The 9,735-nt window shown below is 41.8% G+C and overlaps 1 pseudogene; it reads right to left on the bottom strand.

Moving 5' to 3' along the window:
* Positions 1-1,283: 1,283 nt before the first annotated feature.
* Positions 1,284-8,270, bottom strand: LOC123486500 (annotated as a pseudogene).
* Between the last annotated feature and the right edge of the window lie 1,465 nt (positions 8,271-9,735).

Genomic DNA, 9,735 nt, shown 5'->3' with positions numbered 1-9,735 from the left:
AATTTATAACATTTTATACATGCGTTTTTCTTGACTTTTTTGTTGTTATTCTGTCTCTCACTGTTCAAATAAACCTACCATTAAAATTATAGACTGATCATTTCTTTGTCAGTGGGCAAACGTACAAAATCAACAGAGATTCAAATACTTTTTTCCCTCACTGTATGTATTCAGACCCTTTACTACGTACTTTGTTGAAGCACCTTTGGCAGCGATTACAGCATCGAGTCTTCTTGGGTGTGATGCTACAAGCTTGGCACACCTGTATTTGGGGAGTTTCTCCCATTCTTATCTGCAGATCCTCTCAAGCTCTATCAGGTTGGATGGGGAGCGTCGCTACACAGCTATTTTCAGGTCTCTCCAGAGATGTTCGATCGGGTTCAAGTCTGGGCACTGGCTGGTCCACTCAAGGTTATTCAGAGACTTGTCCCGAAGCCACACCTGCGTTGTCTTGGCTGTGTGCTTAGGGACGTTGTCCTATTGGAAGGTGAAACTTCAACCCAGTCTGAGGTCCTGAGAAGGTTTTCATCTGTACTTTGCTCCGTTCATCTTTCCCTCGATCCTGACTAGTCCCTACCACTGAAAAACATCCCCACAGCATGATGCTGCCACCACCATGCTTCACCGTAGGGAGGATGCCAGGTTTACGCCACCCGTGACGCTTGGCATTCAGGCCAAAGAGTTCAATCTTGGTTTCATCAGACCAGTGAATCTTGTTTCCCATGGTCTGAGAGTCCTTTAGGTACCTTTTGGCAAACTCCAAGCGGGCTGTCATGTTCCTTTTACTGAGGAGTGGCTTCCGTCTGGCCACTCTACCATAAAGGCCTGATTTGTAGAGTGCTACAGAGATTGTTGTCCTTCTGGAAGGTTCTCCCATCCCAACAGAGGAACTCTGGAACTCTGTCACAGTGACCATCAGGTTCTTGGTCACCTCCCTGACCAAGGCCCTTCTCCCCCGATTGCTCAGTTTGGCTGGGCGGCCAGCTCTAGGAAGAGTCTAGGTGGTTCCAAACTTCTTCCATTTAAGAATGATGGAGGCCACTGTGTTCTTGGGAACCTTCAATATTGCAGATATTTTTTGGTACCCCTTCCCCAGACACAATCCTGTCTCAGAGCGCTACGGACAACTCCTTCGACCTCATGGCTTGGTTTTTGCTCTGACATGCATTGTCAACTGTGGGACCTTATATAGACAGGTATAATCGTAAACAATATGATTTCATGTGCCATGAACAAAAACACTAAATTCTCAGTCAAAAACATAAGTCAGAACACAGCCTCACTATTCTCTCATGTGATTTTATTTCTATTCAGATAAAATTACACTGCATTAATAAAATCCTTTTTACAATCAGCACCAGTTCTCTCTGACATGGTGGAATAATACTGATGGGAACAGTCATGAGGTAGTGAATGTTCTTCATGTCAATAACTTATCAATGTTATCAGAACATCACATTTTCATACACCTTTAGCTTGATGACTAGAAACACAAACTAACTCAATGAAACACAACAAGTCAATTCAAAAGGTTTCAATGTTAGAATCAAGAAATGCACATGCTATGAATCTAGTTCATCATTTACATTTTGCAATATCCAAATCATGTAATCAAATTCATTTTGCAATATCCATATCATATTTCCAATCAATTTCAATCAAATTCATTTAGCAAAAGCCTAATCTTATATATAAAATCAAAGTCTATAGGTTTCAAGGTTAGAATCAAGAAACGCAAAGTTCCATTCATCTATATAATAATTTACATTTAGCAATATCCAAATTATATAATGAACAACTGAGGGTTTATACCTGTAACCAATGCATTAAAGTTCATATCCAAAACAAAATACACATTTTATAGTATTTAATCTGATTTTAGATATGATCAGGCCTCGAGGTGAAAAAACTAAAATATGCCTATTTTTGAGTAAAAATTCATATAAACAAAATGATTTCATGTGGCATAAACAAAAACACAAATTGTCAGTTAAAAGCATAAGTCAGAACACAGCCTCTCTATTCTCTCATGTGATTTCAGGTTCTCTGACTGGGAAATTGTCCTTCCACACGGGGAGAGAGCAGTGGTAGGGCTTTTTTTCGTGTGTGTTCTCTTATGCTCCTTCAGGCTCCTTAACTTGGTAAAACTCTTTCCACACTGGGAACATTGGAATGGCTTTTCTCTGTGTGTGTCCTCTCATGCCTTTTCAGGTTACTTAACTTGGTAAAACTCTTTCCACACTGGGAACATTGGAAAGGCTTTTCTCCTGTGTGTATTCTCTCATGCCTTTTCAGGGTAGCTAACACGGTAAAACTCTTTCTACACTGGGAACATTGGAAAGGCTTTTCTCCTGTGTGTGTCCTCTCATGCGCCTTCAGGATCCTTAACTGAGTAAAACTGTTTCCACACTGGGAACATTGGTAAGGCTTTTCTCCTGTGTGTGTCCTCTCATGCTCCTTCAGGATCCTTAACTGAGTAAAACTGTTTCCACACTGGGAACATTGGTAAGGCTTTTCTCCTGTGTGTATTCTCTCATGCCTTTTCAGGTTAGCTAACACGGTAAAACTCTTTCTACACTGGGAACATTGGAAAGGCTCTTCTCCTGTGTGTGTACTCTCATGAGCTTTTAGGTCCTCTACTCGGGAAAATCTATTTTTACACTGGGAGCAGTGGTAAGGCTTTTCTCCTGTGTATATTCTCTCATGCTGTTTTAGGTGCCCTATCTGAGTAAAACTCTTTCCACATTGGGAACATTGATAAGGCTTTTCTCCTGTGTGTATTCTCTCATGCTGTTTTAGGTGCCCTATCTGAGTAAAACTATTTCCACATTGGGAACATTGATAAGGCTTTTCTCCTGTGTGTATTCTCTCATGCTGTTTTAGGTGCCCTATCTGAGTAAAACTCTTTCCACACTGGGAACATTGGATAGGTTTTTCTCCTGTGTGTGTCCTCTCATGAGCTTTGAGGTCCCCTGATCGGGAAAATCTCTTTTCACATTGGAAGCAGTGGTGTTGTCTCGCTGGTTTGGGCGTCTCTGGGTCTGGTTCCGCTGAAGGACTCTTCCCGCTGTCAGAGTGAGAGTCTGGTCTCTCTCCTGCCAAAGACAAACAGAGTATTTAGTTAAACAGAGACTTGAATGAAACCTCCACATGATAAAACTGTCTTCCTATGATGTTTAACCTAGACTAGATCCCTAAATAAAAGAGCAGAGCTTGTCATCACAGAGTGGCTGTAGTGCTTTGTACACTGGGTAAATCCATTTGAATTCAATACATTTTGACAGCATCCCTTTTGATTTAAAAAAAAGCTTTCCTTACATGTTTGCCTATGGAAGAAGTGGTAAGAAAGTGACTTTTTGTAACTGAAAGCCAAAACATTCATGAGATAAAGGGATGTAGCTCAGTTGATAGAGCATGGCGTTTGCAACGCCAGGGTTGTGGGTTCGATTCCCACGGGGGGCCAGTATAAAAAAATATATATATACAGTGGGGAGAACAAGTATTTGATACACTGACGATTTTGCAGGTTTTCCTACTTACAAAGCATGTAGAGGTCTGTAATTTTTATCATAGGTACACTTCAACTGTGAAAGACGGAATCTAAAACAAAAATCCAGAAAATTACATTGTATGATTTTTAAGTAATTAATTTGCATTTTATTGCATGACATAAGTATTTGATCACCTACCAACCAGTAAGAATTCCGGCTCTCACAGACTTGTTAGTTTTTCTTTAAGAAGCCCTCCTGTTCTCCACTCATTACCTGTATTACCTGCACCTGTTTGAACTCGTTACCTGTATAAAAGACACCTGTCCACACACTCAATCAAACAGACTCCAACCTCTCCACAATGGCCAAGACCAGAGAGCTGTGTAAGGACATCAGGGATAAAATTGTAGACCTGCACAAGGCTGGGATGGGCTACAGGACAATAGGCAAGCAGCTTGGTGAGAAGGCAACAACTGTTGGTGCAATTATTAGAAAATGGAAGAAGTTCAAGATGACGGTCAATCACCTTCGGTCTGGGGCTCCATGCAAGATCTCACCTCGTGGGGCATCAATGATCATGAGGAAGGTGAGGGATCAGCCCAGAACTACACGGCAGGACCTGGTCAATGACCTGAAGAGAGCTGGGACCACAGTCTCAAAGAAAACCATTAGTAACACACTACGCCGTCATGGATTAAAATCCTGCAGCGCACGCAAGGTCCCCCCTGCTCAAGCCAGCGCATGTCCAGGCCCGTCTGAAGTTTGCCAATGACCATCTGGATGATCCAGAGGAGGAATGGGATAAGGTCATGTGGTCTGATGAGACAAACGTAGAGCTTTTTGGTCTAAACTCCACTCGCCGTGTTTGGAGGAAGAAGAAGGATGAGTATAACCCCAAGAACACCATCCCAACCGTGAAGCATGGAGGTGGAAACATCATTCTTTGGGGATGCTTTTCTGCAAAGGGGACAGGACGACTGTACCGTATTGAGGGGGAGGATGGATGGGGGCATTGTATTGCGAGATCTTGGCCAACAACCTCCTTCCCTCAGTAAGAGCATTGAAGATGGGTCGTGGCTGGGTCTTCCAGCATGACAACGACCCGAAACACACAGCCAGGGCAACTAAGGAGTGGCTCCGTAAGAAGCATCTCAAGGTCCTGGAGTGGCCTAGCCAGTCTCCAGACCTGAACCTAATAGAAAATCTTTGGATGGAGCTGAAAGTCCGTATTGCCCAGCGACAGCCCCCAAAACCTGAAGGATCTGGAGAAGGTCTGTATGGAGGAGGGGGCCAAAATCCCTGCTGCAGTGTGTGCAAACCTGGTCAACCAGGAAACGTATGATCTCTGTAATTGCAAACAAAGGTTTCTGTACCAAATATTAAGTTCTGCTTTTCCGATGTATCAAATACTTATGTCATGCAATAAAATGCAAATTAATTACTTAAAAATCATACAATGTGATTTTATGGATTTTTGTTTTAGATTCCGTCTCTCACAGTTGAAGTGTACCTATGATAAAAATTACAGACCTCTACATGCTTTGTAAGTAGGAAAACCTGAAAAATCGGCAGTGTATCAAATACTTGTTCTCCCCACTGTATATACATGTGTAAAAGACACCTAGGTCTCAATATATTTTCCCATGACTGTGTTTTTGTATTTTAATGAGTATATGTTTGAGAACAAGTATTTGATACACTGCCGATTTTTCAGGTTTTCCTACTTACAAAGCATGTAGAGGTCTGTAATTTTTATCATAGGTACACTTCAACTGTGAGAGACGGAATCTAAAACAAAAATCCAGAAAATCACATTGTATGATTTTCAAGTAATTAATTTGCCTTTTATTGCATGACATTGGTGGTCCTCTGTAGCTCAATTGGTAGAGCACGGCGTTTGTAACGCCAGGGTAGTGGGTTCGATCCCCGGGACCACCCATACGTAAAAATGTATGCACACATGAGTGTAAGTCGCTTTGGATAAAAGCGTCTGCTAAATGTCATATTATATTATTATAATAACGCCAATATTCCTCTTATAAACACTCAACCAGGAAGCAGTCTAACCCCCCCTGTATATAGACTCCCTACTATTATTTCCCATTGACTCTGTACCGGTACCCCCTGTATATAGCCTCCCTACTGTTATTTCCCATTGACTCTGTACCGGTACCCCCTGTATATAGCCTCCCTACTGTTATTTCCCATTGACTCTGTACCGGTACCCCCTGTATATAGCCTCCCTACTGTTATTTCCCATTGACCCTGTACCGGTACCCCTGTATATAGCCTCCCTACTGTTATTTTAATTTGACTTCTGCTCTTTTTCCCCCCTCAACACTTTTTTTGTTGTTGTTGTTTTATTTTACTTTTTATTTAAAAATAAATGCGTTGTTGGTTAAGGGCTGTATGTAAGCATTTCACGGAAATGTCCACACCTGTTGTATTCGGGCGCATGTGGCAAATAAAATTTGATTTGATTACTCCTGGTGACTTTCCAGACTTCATTGAGGTGATGGCTGTTCTCATATCAGATTCTAGTATAGGAGCATCCAAATCCTTTATTTGATCTGGGGACACCCTGGAAAAAGGCATTCAATTTAGCTGGGTCTAAGTTACATTCAGAGTCCAATAAAAGTCATAAAACACATTGTTAATATATTTTGTACCAGTCAGTACCTCCACACTTCCACTTTTGATAGCTGGTGTTACAAAACTGGCATCTTTTTTGTTTCAATTGTCCAGCCAATAATGGACCTGTTCTTTCACCACTTTCATCAAAGCAGAAACATATTCAGCCTTTTTTGTTACAGATCTCACGTCATTGAAACTTCAGATCACAGACTTGTTTCAATTGGGATTTTTCCTCAGATAACTATTTTTCCCCCAACTCTTTAAATTTGAGACTTTAGTTTTTTCCAACCCTTTCTCCATTTTCCCTTTTCTTTCTGCTGGTGTGTGCTATTATTGTGCCCCTAACATAAGCTTTAGTCCTTCCAAGTCACCCCTCTCTTCTCCCGATACGTTCCCTTCTGCAGCGGCCAGTACTCTCTCTCCAGATCCCTGAGAAAGATGATGATCGGTCTAAGGCGGCTGATTCTCCCGTGGTATTGTTGCTAGGGAACGGTGGACTCCGTTGAAGCTCGGATTTGTCCAGATCCACCCCAAGAGCTTCCCAGATAATTTGTCTCACGCATTCCCGCGGCCTGCTATCCTCCAGACCCTCCTTGACCCCTAAAAGTCTTAAATTGAGGAGGCTGTCTCGGATAGCTGAATCTTGAACGCTTCTGTGGAGATCCTCATACAGTTTGGCGTTCTTCTCGACTTCCTTAAATCAGTCGGTCGTTGTCGTCCTCCAGCGTTGATCTCTGACCCTCTGCCTCATATTGCCTCTGTAATAGGACCGATACATCTTCTTGCATATTCATCTGAGATCGCTTGACCTGAGAAACATCAGACTCAAGAGATTCAAGAATGGTGCTTGACTCTACCCATTTCTTCCATGGCCTTCTGTAGGGATGATTGCAAGGCCGACAACGAGCTGGGTTCTATGTTCTGCCCTTTCAAAGTCATACTGGATGAAGTGCAACAAGAGGTAGACGGTTAGCCGCTGCGCTAGCGATTGTGCTACATGTGTTGAAGCTGAATTCAACGCAGACATTGTTGAAAAACGTAGATAAGACAAAACAAAAAAATCCCTCAAAAACAATGATACTAAATTGACTATTCTATCGAACTATGAGGAAACTAGGAGGGTTTTATCGGGAGGTTCATTTCAGACAACCACCTTGCTTCCCAACATCCCGTAACTCAAGAGTTGTGTTTATTTTGATGGTCGAGCGAGAGTTGGTCACCATCTGGATGTCACAGTGCCTTACCAATTAGTTCCTTCCGCTTTCAAGACAACTGGGGAATCGGTCATTCTGACATTTCCGACTTGAACACTCATAGAAACATTTCCTTGGTTTCCCCACTTGGAAAATATCGGAATCGACCAACAGGAAGCTCTACACAACAAACTTCCATACACTTTAACTATGAGGTTCCGAGTTCTCTTGAAAGCACCAACACGTTACTGATTTCAGGAGCAGGAAGACGAGCCGTGCGAACGACCATTACACCTAATAAAATACCAAATCACCGGTGTTCGAGGTGCATGCCGGCCCTGAGGTGCTTCCCACTGGGCAGCTGTATCACGGTGTCGCCGGCGGTAGTTAACGTGGCCAAATGTTTTCCTCCAAGTTGTAAGCAGCACAACAGCCTGCACGGCAAGTCTGTGTTTCACTGTGTCCTTAGCCCCGGCCTGCCGAGCACTGCTTTACGCCGAGGGAATGTAGCTAGCTGGCTAACCTCGTCCCACACTGCGTGGAAGTGTCTGGGAAGGAGATTACTAGCTAGCTAGCACAAGCTAGTGTAGCCCTAGAGGAAGAGAGAGAACCAACTCACGGGAATATCTCTCCTTCCAGCAGGTGGAGTTTTTGTATGGAGGTCAATGAGCTGGTCCAGGTTGGTCAACTAAATGAATGGTTTACGTGCTACGTGATGTTTACTTTGATCTAATAGAAGTTTCGTGATGCTTAAGTTGTTCTGAGTGTACTGATAAGTAGGACACGTGACATACCGACAACTTTGAGAAAAAACACTATAGGAGATGGCTTTGCAAATTCATAACATGATGCTAGTAGCATAGCATCTCTCTCCATTGAATTGACGAGCGAACTCCAAATATCCAAAGTGAAAAACACATTTAAGGCGGTACTTACTGGTGTTAATCAGATCTCCTATCTCCTCCTCTTCATCTTTCAACGTGACAGTAATCTCTCCCTCCTTCTTCACTCCAAAACCTGCATCCTCCTCTATCTCTTCCTCCTCTTCTTTCACTGCAACATCCTCCTCCTCTTTCACTCTGAACGCGTCTTCCTCTTCTTTCACTGTAACATCCTCCTCCTCTTTCACTCTGAACGCGTCTTCCTCTTCTTTCACTGTAACGTCTTTCTCTTCTTCTTTCACGGTAACAGCTTCACCCTCTACTTGTTTTTGTATTGTAACATCCTCCTCTTCCTCCTCCTCTTTCACTAGAGCTTCTTTCTCCGTCCAGCAGACCTCCTCTTCTTTAGCAGGAGGAGAGTAGCTTAGTGAGCTCATGGTCGGGGATGTTAGCTATCTAGGCTAGTGCTAACTTAACAAGCCAGCTAGCTGACTAATAACAACTTAATATTAAATTAAATAGGTTAACAAGTAGATACGACCGAAGTGTGTTTAAACACAGTAGCTAATATACACCGAAAGCGTCTAGTGCTTGAATCTTTCGGCTGTTGGCTAACCAGCTACGGAGGTGGTTGACTGTTGCCTCCCGTCCACTAGATTATACGTCACGCTTTCAGCATCGCCTGAAAGACGCACAGCGCCATCTGCTGACTGGAGTGGGTATCGCAGTTGAGGAAAATATTTTATTTTCAAAGTTTATTTTAAATGTATATAATTAAATAATACTATTATATTGAGACGTACAAAGACAGGGATGTGTTGATTAGTGCAGATTTTTAACGAGTTCAAATAAAAAAATATACTACAGTACATCTGCATTTAAAGCAGTTTCATTAAGTCAAACAAAATCTAAATTAGTAACTATCTAACATGTTGCTCCAACATAGTGTAACAATACATAAAGTAGATGTATATAATGAACAGACTAGGTCTATACTGCTCCTACATGGTGTAACAATACATCATATAGATGTATATAATGAACAGACTAGGTCTATACTGCTCCTACATGGTGTAACAATACATAAAGTAGATGTATATAATGAACAGACTAGGTCTATACTGCTCCTACATGGTGTAACAATACATCATATAGATGTATATAATGAACAGACTAGGTCTATACTGCTCCTACATGGTGTAACAATACATCATATAGATGTATATAATGAACAGACTAGGTCTATACTGCTCCTACATGGTGTAACAATACATCATATAGATGTATATAATGAACAGACTAGGTCTATACTGCTCCTACATGGTGTAACAATACATCATATAGATGTATATAATGAACAGACTAGGTCTATACTGCTCCTACATGGTGTTACAATACATCATATAGATGTATATAATGAACAGACTAGGTCTATACTGCTCCTACATGGTGTAACAATACAAAAAGTGTTCAGACCCATTGGCTTTTGTTACGTTACAGCCTCATTCTAAAATAGACTAAAATAAAATAAACATC

This window comes from Coregonus clupeaformis, unplaced genomic scaffold (assembly GCF_020615455.1).
Source record: "Coregonus clupeaformis isolate EN_2021a unplaced genomic scaffold, ASM2061545v1 scaf1244, whole genome shotgun sequence".
In the NCBI taxonomy this organism is placed as follows: domain Eukaryota; kingdom Metazoa; phylum Chordata; class Actinopteri; order Salmoniformes; family Salmonidae; genus Coregonus; species Coregonus clupeaformis.
This window is presented reverse-complemented; position numbering and strand designations above follow the sequence as displayed.